This window comes from Equus quagga, chromosome 3 (genome assembly GCF_021613505.1).
Source record: "Equus quagga isolate Etosha38 chromosome 3, UCLA_HA_Equagga_1.0, whole genome shotgun sequence".
Classification (NCBI taxonomy): Eukaryota; Metazoa; Chordata; class Mammalia; order Perissodactyla; family Equidae; genus Equus; species Equus quagga.
In genome coordinates, this window is record NC_060269.1 from 148217151 (window position 1) to 148233386 (window position 16236).

At 48.3% G+C, this 16236-nt stretch overlaps 1 protein-coding gene across 1 annotated transcript in view; it reads left to right on the plus strand.

Annotated features, from left to right (window-relative positions):
- Window positions 1-2397: 2397 nt before the first annotated feature.
- Window positions 2398-16236, plus strand: part of SLC2A9 (solute carrier family 2 member 9) — a 224152-nt gene continuing 210313 nt past the window's right edge. Inside the window, exon 1 of the mRNA XM_046655690.1 lies at window positions 2398-2662. The gene's annotated coding sequence lies outside the window, so the exon portion shown is untranslated. The remainder of the gene's footprint in view (window positions 2663-16236) is intronic.

Genomic DNA, 16236 nt, shown 5'->3' on the forward strand with positions numbered 1-16236 from the left:
TGGCGGCCTGGCACCAAATTCCAGATGAGCTCAAGTTCATGCTCCCTCTCTTTCTCATAAATTAACTCATCCATTGCTGCCTATGATGGTTAATTTTATGTGCCAACTTGACTGGGCCACAGTGCCCAGATATATGGTTAAACACTGTTCTGGATGTTTCTGTGAAGGTGTTTTTTGCATGAGATCAACACTTAAATCAGTAGACCTTGAGTAAAGTAGATTGCCCTCCGTAATGTGGGTGGGCCTCATCCAACCAGTTGAAAGCTTTTTTTGAAAATTTTTTTTTTTGAGGAAGATTAGCCCTGAGCTAACTGCTGCCAATCTTCCTCTTTTTGCTGAGGAAGACTGGCCCTGAGCTAACATCCGTGCCCATCTTCCTCTACTTTATTTGTGAGACGCCTACCACAGCATGGCTTGCCAAGCAGTGCCCTGTCCACACCCGGGATCTGAACTGCTGGCAAACCCCAGGCCGCCGAAGTGGAAGGTGAACATTTAACCGCTGCAGCACCAGGCTGGCCCCTGAAAGCTTTAAGAGAAAAAAGACTGTCCTCCCCCGAGCAGGAAGGAACTCTGTAGCAGACGACCTTTGGGCTCGGACTGCCAGTCTTCCCTGGGCCTCCAGCCTGCTGACCTGCCCAGCAGATTTTGGACTTGCCCCTCCACAAATCACATGAGCCAATTCCTTAAAGTAGATCTCTCTCTCTCTCTCTGTTCTCTCTATCTCCACACACAAACACACACACACACACACACCCCTACAAATCCTATTGGTTCTGTTTTTCTGGAGAATCGTAACACACAGCCATAATCAAAATTGGCCTCTTGTTCAAGAAAATCATACATAAAGCATCCATTCTTCTTTGGAAAACCATGACTAGACAATGAAGGATATAGAAGCACAGAATTTTCAGTCTAAGGGAGAATAATACAGATCACTTGGTCTAACTGAAATACGGGTGCAGAGATAGAAATAACCTTAGGGTGTGTTTATCTTCCACATATGAGTGAAATCATATGGTGTTTGTCTTTCTCTGTCTGGCTTATTTTGCTTAACATAATACCCTCAAGGTCCATCCAGGTTGTTGCAAACGGGACAATTTTGTCTCTGTTTTATGGCTAGGAGGTATTCCATTGGGTATATATACCACATCTTTTTTATTCACTCATCTGTCAATGAGCACTGAGGTTGCTTCCACGTCTTGGCTATTGTGAATAATGCTGCACTGAACATAGGGGTGCACAGATCTCTCTGAATTGTTGATTTCATGTTCTTTGGATAAATATCCAGTAGTGGGATAGCTGGATCGTATGGTATTTCTATTTTTAATCTTTTAAGAAATCTCCATACTGTTTTCCACAGTGGCTGCACCAGTTTGCACTCCCACCAGCAGTGTATAAGGGTTCCCTTCTAACCACATCCTCTCCAACATTTGTTATTTTTCGTCTTGGTAATTTTAGCCATTCTGACAGGTGTAAGGTGATATCTCATTGTAGTTTTGATTTGCATTTCCCTAATAATTAATGATATTGAAGATCTTTTCATGTGCCTGTTGGCCATCTGTGTACCTTCTTTGGAAAAATGTCTGTTCATATCCTCGCCCAGTTTTTGATTGGGTTGTTTTTTGTTGTTGTTGTTGAATTGTATGAGTTCCTTATATATTTTGGAAGTTAACCCCTTGTCAGACATATGATTTGCAAATATTTTCTCCCAGTTGGTGGGTTGTCTTTCCGTTTTGTTGCTGGTTTCCTTTGCCTTGCAGAAGCTTTTTAGTCTGATGTAGTCCCATTTGTTTATTTTTTCTTTTGTTTCCCTTGCCTGAGTAAACACGGCATTGGAAAAGACAAAGAGACGCTGCTGAGACCGATAAAGAGACCAGAGTAGCAGTTACCAGAGAGGAAGGGGGTGGGAGATAGGGGAAAGGAGTAAAAGGAGACATATGTATGGTGATGGATAAAACCAGACTAGTGGTGGTGGGCATGATGCAGTCCATACAGAAACGGATCTGTAATAATGCACACCTGAAATTACACAAGGTTATAAACCAATGCGACCTCAAACAATTTAACAAAATAAAAGTACACGCACCTCACCTTCCCACCCCCTGCCCCCAAAGAGAAATAACCCTGGGGTGATTTTGTCCCGGAGTTAGCAGTGTCTGGAGACATTTTTGGTCGTCATGATGGGGGGGGGGGGGGGTGAGGGAATGGGGAGGGGAAGCGAGGTTGGTACCGGCGTCGAGCGGGCAGAGGGGGCGGGGATGCTGCAAACAACGCAGAGTTACCCGGTTTAAATGCGGCAGTGCCAAGGTTGAAAAACCCCGGGTCAGGACGGGGAAACTCTTAGTCACCAAGGAAATTACCTCACACCCGGTGGAAGGGGGAGGACTGCATTCAAATTAGGAAGGAGCCCTGAAGAAGCAAGGCGAACCGAACAGGACGGGGAAAACAAGTCGGGGTCCGGGGTAACATTACCGAAAAGGCCAAGAAGCTTCAGGGAAGTTCCCGAGGGACCGGTGAGGCCTCGGAGGCAGGACCCGGAGTCCAGCCAATGGGAACTTCACGGGCAGGAGGCGGAGCTTGAGTACGTTCCTAAGCGGCCTTGAACTCTGAAGCTCTCGAAGAGGAAGTTCTGGCACCAAGTCTGAGCGCGGCGCCCGAGGTGGTGAGTAGCTGTTTAGTGTTTGTGGCTGCACGGATTGCGGTTGTTTTAAACCTCGGGAGCAATCCGATAAACTCCCCGGGGGCCCAGTGGGGAGCGATCGGACGCCAGAGTTCTGGTCTTCTCTCTGCCAAGAATGATCTTATTGTACTGATTTTAAGATGTGTGTGACTTCGCCTTTTAACTTCTGAGCAATTGGGCTGCATCCAGGGGTAGCAGTAATGTGTGTGATGTTCTCAACACAACACCAATTGCAGACAGCCCTCAGGAAGGGTCTATTAAAGAGTTTATGAATAACTGGCAAAAGTGAATTAGATAATAAACAAATAAATGACACTTCAGTTCCTTTGTCTGTCAGTGGGGATGTTGAAACAATTCAGGCGGTTGTGTGAATCCAGTTGGATGATATAAAAACATGTTTGAACAAGTTAAATGTCTTTTAAAAACCCCAGAGGTTCTGCTCTCTTGTGTGTCTTATATCCCAGAGCATGTTTCCAGGATGATGTTAAAGACAAAGACAAACAGAGAGGGAGGGTTGTGTTGAGATGACTGTGCCTCAACCTCAGGGTGACAAACACGTGTGACCGAAGGTGCAGGAGCAGGCTGGGCGACACGTGGTTGGAGGTGCGTGTGAATGTCTACTTAGGCCTTGTAATTTATGGCTGGTTCCATGGGATATATGTTCAGGAAACTGGGAGAAGCCGGGGTGCTGGAGAAAGTGAAAGGAGAAGAGCAGAGGGAGGTGACGTTGATGACAACGGTGGGGGTCAGATCAGCGGAATATTGTAGGCTAAGTGGTTTGAGTTTAATGCTAAGGAAAATGGGAAACCACTGGAGGGTTTTAGGAAGGGTAACAGCATGATCTGATTGACATTTAAAAGGATCAATCTTACCGTTGAGGGCAACTGGATTGCAGGGTGGAAAGGGTGAGGCACGGAGAGCCATTGGGGAGGCGCCTCAGCGATGCGGGCAAGATGGTGACGGCTCAGGGTGGAGCGATGGGAATGGGCAGCTGTGGGATCCGTTTTAGCAGTAGAGCCCATGGGACAGATTAAATGTCAGGTGACAGAAGTAGTGAGCGATGGAGCAGGGTTAGACTCTTGGCCTGAGCCACTGTGGGCCTGTCTCTGCACCACTGACTGACACCGATGGCAAAGACTGGAGGGAGAATGTGTCTGGGTGTGACAAACAGTGACTTCTCTTTGGCCAGAAGGCTTCTTTAAAGGAAAGGATCACGTGGCTTGGAGGAGAGGTCATTTGGGGCAGGGGTTCATGAGCACTCTCTTCAAATGCTCGCATGCCTGTGGTGGGGAACAGAGGTAGCCTTGATTCTCTGTGCCCTTAGACACCAAGAGCAAAAACGAGTGAGGGACAGGTAGAGAAGCAGATTTCAGCTCACCTAGACATCTCATAATGGAAGTGGCATGGGCTGTGGGGTCCGAGGAAGGAGCATGCAGCCCTGGCTCTGCTGTCACCAGCAGTATGATTGGGACGAGTTATTTAAACTCTTTGAGACTCCATTTCAATATCTCCTAACACTATAGAGGTGACACTACGATAATACCAACAATCATAGCAAACACTTTTATCACACTTTTAACATGTGAGGCACTGTTCTAGCGGCTTTCCATGGATTAACTCATTTGCTACTCAAGGCAGCCGATGACATAGGTGCTGCTATCATTGCCATACTAGAGTGGAGGCTCAAAGAAGTTGAATTACTTGCTCAAGGTCACTCAGCAAGTAAGGGTACTGTTGTCATGCATCGTATGATCTCTGAAAGGTACGGAGTGGAATGTGCTGTCCTTCGTCTCGACCTGTCAAAGACGTCAACCAAAACACAACATGGATGATTGTTAACGTTTTGTGACGACACAATTCTGTGCAGTTTCAGGATGAAAATCCAACATGATCTCAACAGTCTGAAATGGTGGATGGAAACTCACAAGTTGGTGTGTGATGCAGATCAATGGCGAGGCGGCTCTGCGGTTAGATTCCAGGTTCAGTCACACGGAGTCGCACTTTACTGCTCAGACCATATCCGGAGTGTTCTGTTCCATTCTGGGGGCTTCTCTGATGAGAGGCATCCTGACAAGCTGAAATCCATTCAGAGGAGCTGGATCCATTCAGTGAGCTGATGAATTAGATCATGTCAGAATGGAGGATGTCTACTGGATGAAAGGACACCGAGGACGAGTTCATGGATGGTAAATGGGAAGAAAGCATTTGTAATATCTGAAACTGACGTGGGATTATGTCTACAATGCACAAGCAACTTCTGAAAATCACCAAGAAAGACAGGAAGCGCAATGGAGCAGTGGCAAAGGAAATTAATGGGCAGATCACAGACACGGAAACAGGAAGCTGGGGCAAGTCTTTGAAGAGAGTCCACTGAAGCTAATTCCCAGAGACGTGCAGATGAAACCAACACCCTGTTAGCCGGGCCGCCCCGGGAGAGCCGAGTGATTCACTCGCCAAGTCGAGGCCCTCGTGTGTGAGGCACAGGCCCTCTGGGTGGGGCACAGTCATCCCAGTTCTAATGTCAACACCGTTTCAGCAGGTGATGCCCAATGTTGTTGGGGATGTGGGTGTGGAGACCGACCCCATTGGAGGTGGGAACGTGCCTGGGAGAACATTGTGATGCAAACTTTCTCAAATTAAGTACACTCATTATGTAGGATCCAATAATTCTGCTCCTGGGTCTGTGAGCCCAAACAAACTCTCAGCCAGGCCCAAGGGGTCACGTGAGTGAAGGCTCGCCGCTGTGCTGGTGGATGGCTGCAGGCCTCTGGGCCACCATCTTTGGGGAGTGCTCTCCATAGGTCGTTAGAGTCAATTTTCCATCAGTCCAGTGAAGCTGGTACTGTTCTCCTCATCTTCCAGAAGAATAAACTGGAACTCGTGAGATTAAGTAACTGGATTAAGATCATGCCGCTTATAAACAGCAAGGCTGAGACCCACATTGCAATTCCACCCCCTTCATGACGAGAAAGAAGAGGTGGAACTGGAGAAATCCTTCTTTCCCATCACTATTTCTGTTCCTTCCATTCTGTACTCCTCCCTTCTTCATTTCTAGATCAAAGCAAGAGAAAAGAGGCATTACAGAAAAAAAACGGGTCTGGCGAGAGTGGGCTGAAGGCGTCAGTTTGACCTTCTAGAATTCTGACTTCACTTAAGATTCTTACCCCAGCCCCTATGATGCTTCATGCAACAAAAATTCTTAGAAGAAAAATACCAGCTAACATCTATGAAGCCCACGTATCAGGCACTATTCTAAGGGCTTTACATGTCTGTGTCAGTTAATCCTCATGGGGACCCTGTGAAGCAGGAAGGATGTTTAGCATCTCCACTTTACAGATGAAGGAACGGAAAACTAGAGAGGTTAAGTAACTTTCCCAAGGTCACACATCTGGAATATAAACCCTGGCTGTCTGAATTTGGGGCCCATACTTCTAGGCATTCGAACTTTGGGAGTCTGTGCAGTGAGGTGGAGCTGTTGGCCTGGTTTGGCTTCTGCTCTGCTCACTGCTCATTGCATTTTGGAAGGATCGTTGAACTGCTCTGGGCCTCAGTTTTCTCATTGTAAAGTGTGGATAAAAATAGCATTCCCCTTCTAGGGTTATTATGAGGTATAACATCTGCAAAGAAATCAATAAGTTATTGTCATTAAAGTTTCATTACCGTTGAATTACATGTCTCTTCCTTCTAGGGATCAATGCAAATGCCCCAGAACAAACCTGGGATGCTGTGTTTGGTGCATAGGCCCTTTGGGATGGCTGGAGGACCCCCAAGGAGTGGATGTTGGAGGGCTGACTGCATTTTAAGAGGAAAGAGCAGAGGGTGGGCTGAGACCCTGGGCCCCGGCAAATGAGCTGAGCTCAGCACACTGACAAGGGGCCTGGAAAATTGAGCCACGGGCCTTCGCAGGCAGAGCAGATGTGAGCATGTAGGTGCTTGAATCGGGGAGGAAGGACATGAGGGAGAGCCCCCAGGCTTTGGAACCAGACAGATCTGAGTTCGAATCTCACCTCGTCTCAGCCCTTGCTATGTGCCCTTGGCATGTCACTCAAGCTCTCCTTCCCAGCTGTGGGCTCTCCATGGTGCCCTTGCAGGGCGATTGAGGACTCAGTGAAATAAGCTCAGATGAGCGCTTTGTGCAGCACATAGCAGTCACTCAAGAACCCTGACCTCCCTTCCCGTTGAAGGCCCAGGAACGCGGGGGCTGAGGACAGCTGGCTTTGGACCGAGTTCTTATGACCACAGACGATGGACTTGAGTCACCCGCCTCAGTTCCCGTATTTCTTCTCTACGAAAACAGGAAGAGAACCAGATGATGTCCACTTGGCAAGTCTCCCACATGGGTTTCAGCCTATGCAGCTGCTTTTTATAATAAAGCTGTCTTCTTTTTTAACTTGACTCTTCAAAGAACAAAATGGGCTTTTAAACAAAACGTTAAAAATCAGAATTGGGAGAAAATAATGCCAGATAAGAGAGGTCAAGACTCTAAAACTGTATTTCTTTGTTTCTCTGTCTTCCTGCCTTCCTGCACCACCAAAACCCAGGTGAGGAATGCAGTGTGGTTTCCAGCAGACACAGAGCATCAGCAGACAGCAAGGACCAATGTTATCACTGACCTTAGAAATGGAACCGTGGTTCTCTGGAGCCCTCTCAACTTTTTCCCCAAGAAGTAGGCCCTCTTCCATTTTTACACATGAGCACTTAAATGGAAAAAGAAAAGGGGTGAAAATGAAGCATTGTGGGAGCGAAGGTGGATGCTGCTGAGGAGATGTCCTTAATTAAATGTTGTCAGACGTCAACTAGATGGGGTGACGGGGCGAGTTCCCCCTGCACATCCTCCCTGGGGCTCCAGAGTAGACGATTTGCACACAAGAAATCAGGATGTAATTTCCTGGCTGAGGACCTCGGCTCTGCTCGCAGCACTGCTCCAGTTTCCAGGAGGAAAGTGCCGCCAGTGACTTCAAGCCAGTGCAGAAGGGGGAGGTGGGGGCTCCTCACCCAGTGGGTTGCCTTTCCTTCCTCTGCCCTCTGGCGCTGCACTTACTGTGATTGTGTTTGACTTTGTTAACCCTGGTTTGGAAACACAGGCTAAAAGTGCTTGATCCCACGGTGGAAGCTGGTACTGTCCATGTCTGCGTGCTGCCCAAGAACCTGCTCCAGGAACAGCTCAGCCTGCCTTCAATGACACCTTCATCACTAAGTCACTAAGCTTTTATTGAGCACTTTCTATGAGTCAGACACCGTGCAGGCTGCTAGTGTGTGTCTGTGAACAAGACACACGCAGGTTTTCGCCCCCCTGGGGAAGGCAGCAAACACCATGTCAGCAGACAGAATGATTGTGAAGAGTGACAAGTGCTAGGAAGGACACAAAGGAGGGGCTGGATGGGGAATGAAGGGAGGGCCTGGCAGACACTCAGAGGGTCCTCCATGTGCTGCAGGATGCCATCGAGAGATGATCCTCCAAGGGAGGCGCTGAGAGCCAGGTGGCAGCCAGAGAGAGAGGAGATGGAGGTGGGAGACAGTTTGGATCTAGAACCAGTAAGAGTTGCTGACGCATCGAAGAGGTTGAAAAGGAAGCAGAGGGAATCAAGAATACTGCCGAAGTTTCTAGCTAACCAAGGAAGCTGGTGGGGCTACTTACTGAGACATCGGGGCAATTATGGGGCCAAGGATGGGGGAAAGTTTGAGGGAGAAACTCAAGGGTCTGTGAGTCACCCAGGTGATAATGTATGTCAGGTGTGCAGTTGGATATGCGGGTCTGGAGCTTGGGGGAGCATTCTGGGTCGGACAGATAAATTTGACAGCTGTCAGCCTGTGGATGCCTTGTGAGCTGGTAGGGAACGGCGTTTGTGGTGAACTGCAGCACTGCATGACAGCGCCAGGATTTACATTGGGTAGACGACGCCAGGCGAGCAGAGGGAGACCCGCCAATTCTGTAAGTGTGGGCAGGGTGAGGAAAGGACGTTGGAATTGAGTCTTGAAGGATGAATAAACGTTCTCCGAGTGGGAGAAAGTGTCTAGGCAGAGGGACAGCTTGGGAAAAGATCTGTAATGTTTAGAGAAGGGTGAGGAAACAGCGTGTGTAGCGTGGTGGAGAGCCAGCAGACATGACGCCAGAGAGTCAGGCTGGGGCCAGCCTAGAAAGAGCCGTGTGTGCTGTGCCCTGTGCCTCTGCTTCGGGCCACAAAGAGGATGGCTGGAGGCACCCCTGAAGCTCTGGCCACGGAGGACTTCCTCCAACCGTATGTTTCAGGCCACCTCTGAGTGGTCTGCAGGTCAGCAGTAGGCTGTTTCTGGCTTGCACCCACACCCAGCTGATCCATCCATGCTTCCCACTCAGATTACTCTCCTTCTCTGTCAGCTGGTTTAAGGACTGAATGTTTGTGTCCCTCCAGATTCGTGTGTTAGAGTTCTAACCCCACTGTCACTGTTTCTGGAGGTAGGGCCTTTGTGGAAGTAATTAAGGTTAAATGAGGTCATGAGGGCGAGGGCCTAATCTGATGGGACTGGTGTCCTCGTAAGAAGAGGCACCACGGAGCTTGCCCCTTCTCTCTTTCCACCATGCAAAGATACGGAGAGAAGGCAGCATCTGCAAGCCAGGAAGAGAGCTCTCACCAAAGACTAAACCCTACTGGAAACTTGGTCCTGGACTTTCCCGCCTCCAGAGCTGTGAGAAAACAAATTTCTGTTGTTAAGCCCCTCCCCATCTATGTCCTTCTGTTATGGCAGCCTGAGCAGACTAAGACAGCTGGTCAAAGGGGATTCCCCGCCAGGTGAAGGATATGAGCTGAGGGAGAAGCATCAGCTGAGGGAGAAGCATCAACTGAGGGGAGAAGCATCAGCTAAGAGAGAAGCATCAGTGCAACAGAGGCAGGTACCCTGGGGTATGGGCCCCCTGTTCATGCAGTTTGCTTGTGTTTTCTGGCCCTTCACTCCCGTATGTACCACTTCCTGCGGGCCCTGCCCAACCTTAGAAAATGCCAAGGTCATGAGTGGCATTGATGTCTCATGTTCAGACGCCCACTTTCTCCCAGGGCCCAGCAGCATACCAGCAGCTGGTTTCAAACAGTGTGCAGTTCTCTGCTGCAGATGGCATGGCCTTGCTCTAGACTCTTGGTGGCCTGCACTGTGACTCCCCTCCTGGGGCCTGCCAGAAGTTCTGTCTGCCATCTTTCTCCACAGATGCCCGTGGTTCTGTGGGGTCTGCCGGGCGATTCGGCCCAGGGTCAAGGCTGCTTATGCCTCAACCTGGGCCTGCTGCACAGCCCCTCCCTCCTTTGGGTCCCACGCGAACCTTCCACATCTGGTAAACAAATAGAGGTCTTATCCCTAAGTGTGGACTATGCGCCTCTCAAGCCTGGAGAGGCCTGTCATAGGTTGTACTTCTTTTCAAGAGGGAGTGGGGGATAGACTGGCATGCCCTAAACCAGTGAACCCCTAAGAGCTTCACGGACGTGCCAGGCCCCTGCATCACTGTAAGCTTTATCTCCCACCTTCTGGAATGAAGATGCTGTACCAAGGCAAGCAGAACATTACTGCTTCATGCGTTTCAAGTGTATATAACACAATGCCATCAACATGGTAAATGTAACTATGTCCTGTAGGATGTCCAGATGCCCAAGTCCCTTCAGACCACATCATGATAGAGAGCAAAAGAGTGTGTGCGCACTGGAGCAAGACTGTGAATGCGTACCGTGTTTGTCCCACGCGAAGGTGAGCTGCTCTGATCCTCCTTTCTGATCAGCATGGGAAACAATCCAGTTGCCAGTTGACAGCTGCGTTCCACATCCCTAGAGTGTGACAATCTGCGCTCGAAAACATGCCACATCGGGCAGCAGCTGCAGGTGAGGCTACTACTGGGTTAAGTTTCTACAGTTCTGGGGTCTCCTGCTGTGCTCCATGTGGTTTTTGTAGGGTCAGACTGTGAATCAAATGGGGATATGATGGGGATCACGCTCCTGGAAGCTCCAAGACTCTGAGGGCGGCACTGATCTCTGCCGTTCCCCCGGGATGTAGTATTGTTTCTCATTTACTGTCTTGGCAGGAAGGACGTTCTGGGGCTTCAGATTGGCCTTTGTTATACAATAACTCTTACTCTGCAGGTCAGAAAGCCAGTGTGAGAGTTATTCCAGTGACTCAGTGTGTCTCTCCTAAAAACGTTAATGAACCAGGGAAATCACCACAGGGTGGGTTGTTGACTCAGTGCACCACAGTGCGACATACCTGGGCCAGAACTATATTGACTACCTGATTCCCGAATGGATTATGCTAATGGGGGGCCATGACGATGTTTTGGGTCCCTGGATATCAGTGTCACCCCAGACCCTGTAACAGCCCTTGAAATGCTTGATTGCTAATTTCCTCTCATGTATGGTTACTTGAGTAATTGGCCGTGAACTCTTTGGGGGGTTAAATGAGGGAATCATTGCTCTATCCACTTGCTATTCCACCTTAAGGCAAGGAGGCCTGCTGTTTGTACCCTGTATCAGATAGTCACTGGCTGAGTCTGGGGGTTGGTGTCCTGCCAGGCAAGGTGCTCCTGTTGCCTGAGGAAAGTTCTGTAGAGAAAGGAGCAGCGGTGAGATTTTATCAGCAACTCTCACCGCGGCTAGAGGATGGGTGCGCTGGCTAACAAGGGGCCGTTGGTGTGACATCAATAGCATCCGTGACGGCCGCCTGCTGAGAGCCAGGAGTAGATGTGGAGGGTAGAGGATGAAGAAAAATAAAGGAGGCTTGGAAAACACTTTGTGGAGAGTGAGATGCCAGCAGCATGGCCTCCTTCTGAGCACGGTGCCACGTGTGTGCAATGGAACCCACCTGCTGTGCTGGCCTGTCCACCCGGCAGAAGAGAAAGTGTAGAGTTACGACCACCCAGGCTTGGGGGTCTGGCCGAGAGGTATGAAGAAGGAAGGGGAGGAGAAAGTTTAGGATATTGGTATGGACGATAAGTTAAAAGCTGGAATCTGACTTAGATGAAGAGACTATGGAGAAAAGTGAGGGGTGGTGACCTTGGGAGAAGCTAAAGTGACAAAGGGACAAGAATAGTCGGAAATGGTCAAGCTGAAAGAGTACTGGATCAGTGTCCCAGGGCTGCCATAGCAAAGTACCACCAACAACAGAGAGTTATTCTCTCACAGTTCTGGAAGCTGGAGTCTGAGATCAAGGTGCCAGCAGGGCCACGCTCCCTCTGGATAGAGACTCTGTGTAGCATCCTTCCTGCCTCTTCAGCTTCTGGTGGTGGCTGGCAATCCTTGGCGTCCCTTGGCTTGTGGCTGCATCACTCCAACCTCTGCCTCTATTGTCACACGCCTTCTCTCTGTGCGTGTCTGTCTCTACTTCTTGTAAGGACGCCTGTCCTACTGGATTAGGGCCCACCCTAATGACCTCATTTTAATGCGATTACACCTGCAAAGACCTCATTTCCAAATAAGGTCGCGTTCATAGGTACCAGGGGTTAGGGCTTCCATCTATCTTTCTCGGAAGACACAATTCAACTCATAAAAGCGTAAACCCTGAATGTCAGAGCTCACCATGTTGCTCTGAAAATTAAATAAGAGTCTGTATGAAAAGATACTGTTTGAGGGAAAGAAGCATGCCCATCATTGCTCCCTACACTGGATGGGGCACTTGCTTCTGTTGGGATGGCAGGTAATTCAGATGGAGGTCATGAGGCAGGTTCAAAGTGGAACCACTTTGAACTGGAAGATTCTGAGATATCAACATTTCCCTATTTGAAATAGTTCAAAAGACAAATGATGATGCAAGCCAGGAGTTCAAGAGTCTTCTGAGCCATAAATTAAACACGCCTGTGGGAGCCAGCAACATGGAATCTGTTAATAATTATTGAGATGTGAAAACATGCCACAGCACTGACAGTGAGCTTTCTTCACCGAAAACTCCCCATCTGGACTTGGGATATTCCTGCCCAAAGACTGAGCTGGAGTGTGTCTTTTTATATAGCTATCTCATAAAAACGTGTGCCTATTTTTAAATAAAGTATTTAATTATTTAGTATTGAAAGTATTTAATTAAATAAAAGTTTTTAAATATATATATCATAAAGCCTGTCTGCGCACATGATGTCAAATAAAACTATGCACACGATTTCCAAAGGCTTGGCCAGCAAATAGAGTGGAAGCTGCTTTGTGTTGAATTGGAAGATCATTTGAAAGCTGCAAATCATTGTAAGCACTTGTTTTAAAATAAAGTTTAATTTCTACTTCAAAATAATGTGTTTTCATGATTAGGAAAACTGAAAAGATTAGAAAAGCAGAGGGAAACAGAACCAACACATTTCTGGAAACTACTGTGAACGTTTTTTCGTGTTTCCTTCCTGACTTTTTTTTCTTTTTGATTGAGGTCATAGTAGTTACAACATTGTGAAATTTCAGTTGTACGTTATCATCTGTCTGTGACCACATAAGTGCTCCTCTTCACCCTTTGTGCCCACCCCCCAACCCGCTTCCCCCTGGTAACCACTGAACTGTTTTCTTTGTGATGTGTTTGTTTATGTACCACATACGAGTGAAATCATATAGTGTTTGTCTTTCTCTGTCTGGCTTGTTTCACTTAACATAATACCCTCAAGGTCCATCCATGTTGTTGTGAATGGGATGATATTGTCTTTTTTTATGGCTGACTAGCATTCCATTGTATATATACACCATATCTTCTTTATCCATTCATCAGTCGATGGGCACTTGGGTTGCTTCCACATCTTGGCTATTGTGAAGAATGCTGCAGTGAACATAGGAGTGCATAAGTCTCTTTGAATTGTTGATTTCAAGTTCTTTGGATAAATACCCAGTAGTGGGATAGCTGGATCATAAGGTATTTCTATTTTTAGTTTTTTGAGAAATCTCTGTACTGTTTTCCACAGCAGCTGCATCAGTTTGCATTCCTACCGGCAGTGTATGAGAGTTCCCTTTTCTCCACAATCTCCCCAACATTTGTTGTTTTTTGTTTTGGTGATTATAGCCATTTTAACAGATATAAGATGATATCCTAGTGTAGTTTTGATTCCCATTTCCTTAATGATTAGCGATGTTGAACATCTTTTCATGTGCCTATTGGCCATCTGTATATCATCTTTGGAGAAATGTCTGTTACCTTCCTGACTTTTTCATGTGTGGTTTATAATCATCGGTTTATTTCCCAAGCACTTTGGCTGCACCCACTGAGTAAGATGGATACGCCTGTTGTAAACCGCAGGGCCTATTCATCACAATCATTTCCTTACTGATATTTATGAAGGGAGGACTGTCATCTTGGCAAAAAGGAAATGGCATGTCACTAGTGGTTTTTATTCAAAGTTAGTCAGACATCTGCAGATTCTGCAGTCCTCTGGGCTGCCTCCCTTCCCCAGCGTGCCGCATCAGCCAGGTCTCATTGCGTGTCTCTTTCTGCTTCCAAGCAAAAAAAAAGCCTGTATTTAGAACAATTAGTCTGGTTTTCGGTTCTAGTAAAAAAAACCCTGCCGGGTGTTTCACCAAATACCAGGGAAGCATTAGGTGTGTTGATTTTTGCCTTGACCTACAAAAGTCAATAACCAAAGTCACAGTGAGAAGCAGAGAAGGGCTGACACCCCCACAGGGAGACAGCGTGGGCGGTGCTTCCATTCTCCAGCACACAAAGTATCTGGCTTGAAAACCTGTGTCCATCAAGTTAAGATTTCACGCTGCCAGCGTTGCCTTGGAGGAGGGACTTCAGCTCCCTCCCCCTCAGGGTAGGACGACTTGGAGTCTTCACCACTGGAAGGGACGTATGGAGCTGAGACTGTCTGTGGCTAGGCCAGCAGCCACGGGATACTGTGTGTCAGGAAGCCTGTCGGTTAAAATGCTTTCAGAAGGCTCCAAACCAACACAGTGCAATCGAGCCCAGGGGCTGTGATGCTAGAGATCATGCTCTCCCTCTCCAGGTTCCTCCAACCTGAGAATCTCTAAAGGGTCAGAAACCAACAGGAAGTGTCTGGTCTACAAGGCCTCTACTGCCCTGTGAAATTCAGAAGAGCGTGGCTCTGCAGTTGCTACTGCACCGATGGGGAGAGCACAGCAACTGCACTTCCGTCTCTCTTGTGTCTGCGGGCGCAGCCTGGTGTGGGAAAAGACTGAGGGCAGTCAGTGCCAATTCCTGGCTGTGTGACTTCAGGCAAGTTACTTGACTTCTCGGAGTCAAATGGGAATGACAGCACTGTTGTATCCTGGAGTGAATGAAAGAACACATAGAAAGCACTTGCACAGAGAGGTTTAAAGGTCGCTTTTCTCCCTAGGGAAGTGAGCAGGCAGCCTGGAAAGCAGGTGACCTAACAGTACAGTGAGGCATGGTTTCCTCTAGATTTCTTCGCTTGGCATTTGGTCCTGATGGGCTTGCTCGAGGATTAACTTTGAAGAGCCAAGCAAACAAACAGATAATTACTGTTGAATCCTGATCAGTATCAGTTCTCCAAAATAGATTGCCCTTTATTCACTCAACTCCACTCTGAGCCTGGCCCCAGGCACCAGAATTCAGCATTCTGGACTCCAGAGGGGACCATGAGCTCTGCCTGAAGCTGTCCTGGAAGGCTGCATAGAAAAGTGTGGATCGTAGGCAAATTCTAACCATGAGTAGGAGTCAGTCAGGTGGAAAGAGTGGGCAAGGGGCACCCCTGCCTGCAGGGTGAACACAGCACGCAGGGGGAGAAATGTGGGAAGAAGGCCGAGTTCTCTGTCTGGGGGCCTGTGTCTGCAGGGCACGGTCAGAAAGGAGGCGGGTGCAGAGGCTGGGGGTGGGGGCGGGCCAGAGAATGAGACGCTTTAGTGATGCCGCTGGCACAGTGCTGTCTCAGAACACGACCTCGTAAATGCTTGCCCTTCTCTCTCCCTCCCTTCTTGCCTTATTTTCCTGCTTCCTCCTCTCTTTAAGTAGAGGCTTAATCTAGAAGCAGCTGGGAGCCATTGAAGGGTTTTGAGCAGAGAAGTGAGGATGCTGTGTGCCTTTGAGAAAGGTTACCCCAGAGGATGCTGTTAGAGAATTGGATGGGAGGCTGTGACCGGTGATGGGGAAACTGGTCAGCAGGCTGATGTCCAGGTGGCCCAGGAGAATGGCAGCGGGAATGGAGAGAACCCAGTCAGAGATAACTTCTGAGACAGAATCACCTGAATGTGGGGGTCCAGGAGAAGGATGATGACAGTTTATCTAGCTGTTACCTAGCTTGAGCAGCAGGGAGCATTTGGTGGTATTATTCGTGGAGATAGAGGTGAAGGAGGAGGAAGTGTCTTCTTCATAGGAAACTGAGGGTTTCGCGGAAACGGACTTTGCACGACTCCAGTTCCCTCCTGCGCCGTGCCCTCTGCTGTTCATCACCGACAGACAGTCATCCATTCATTCACTCATGCATTTGCCCACCTGCCGCTCATGCTTCCCAAAAGCTCTTGTTGCAGGAGGATGAGGGCGCTCTGGTGGGCACGGCTCAGTGTGTGCGGCACTTACACTGTCTGGGGAAAGTTCTTAGTAAGGCAGTTCTGCTAAGAGCTGTGCTGAGGGCCATTCCACCCATTTCTATACTAAGCATTAAGTCCGAG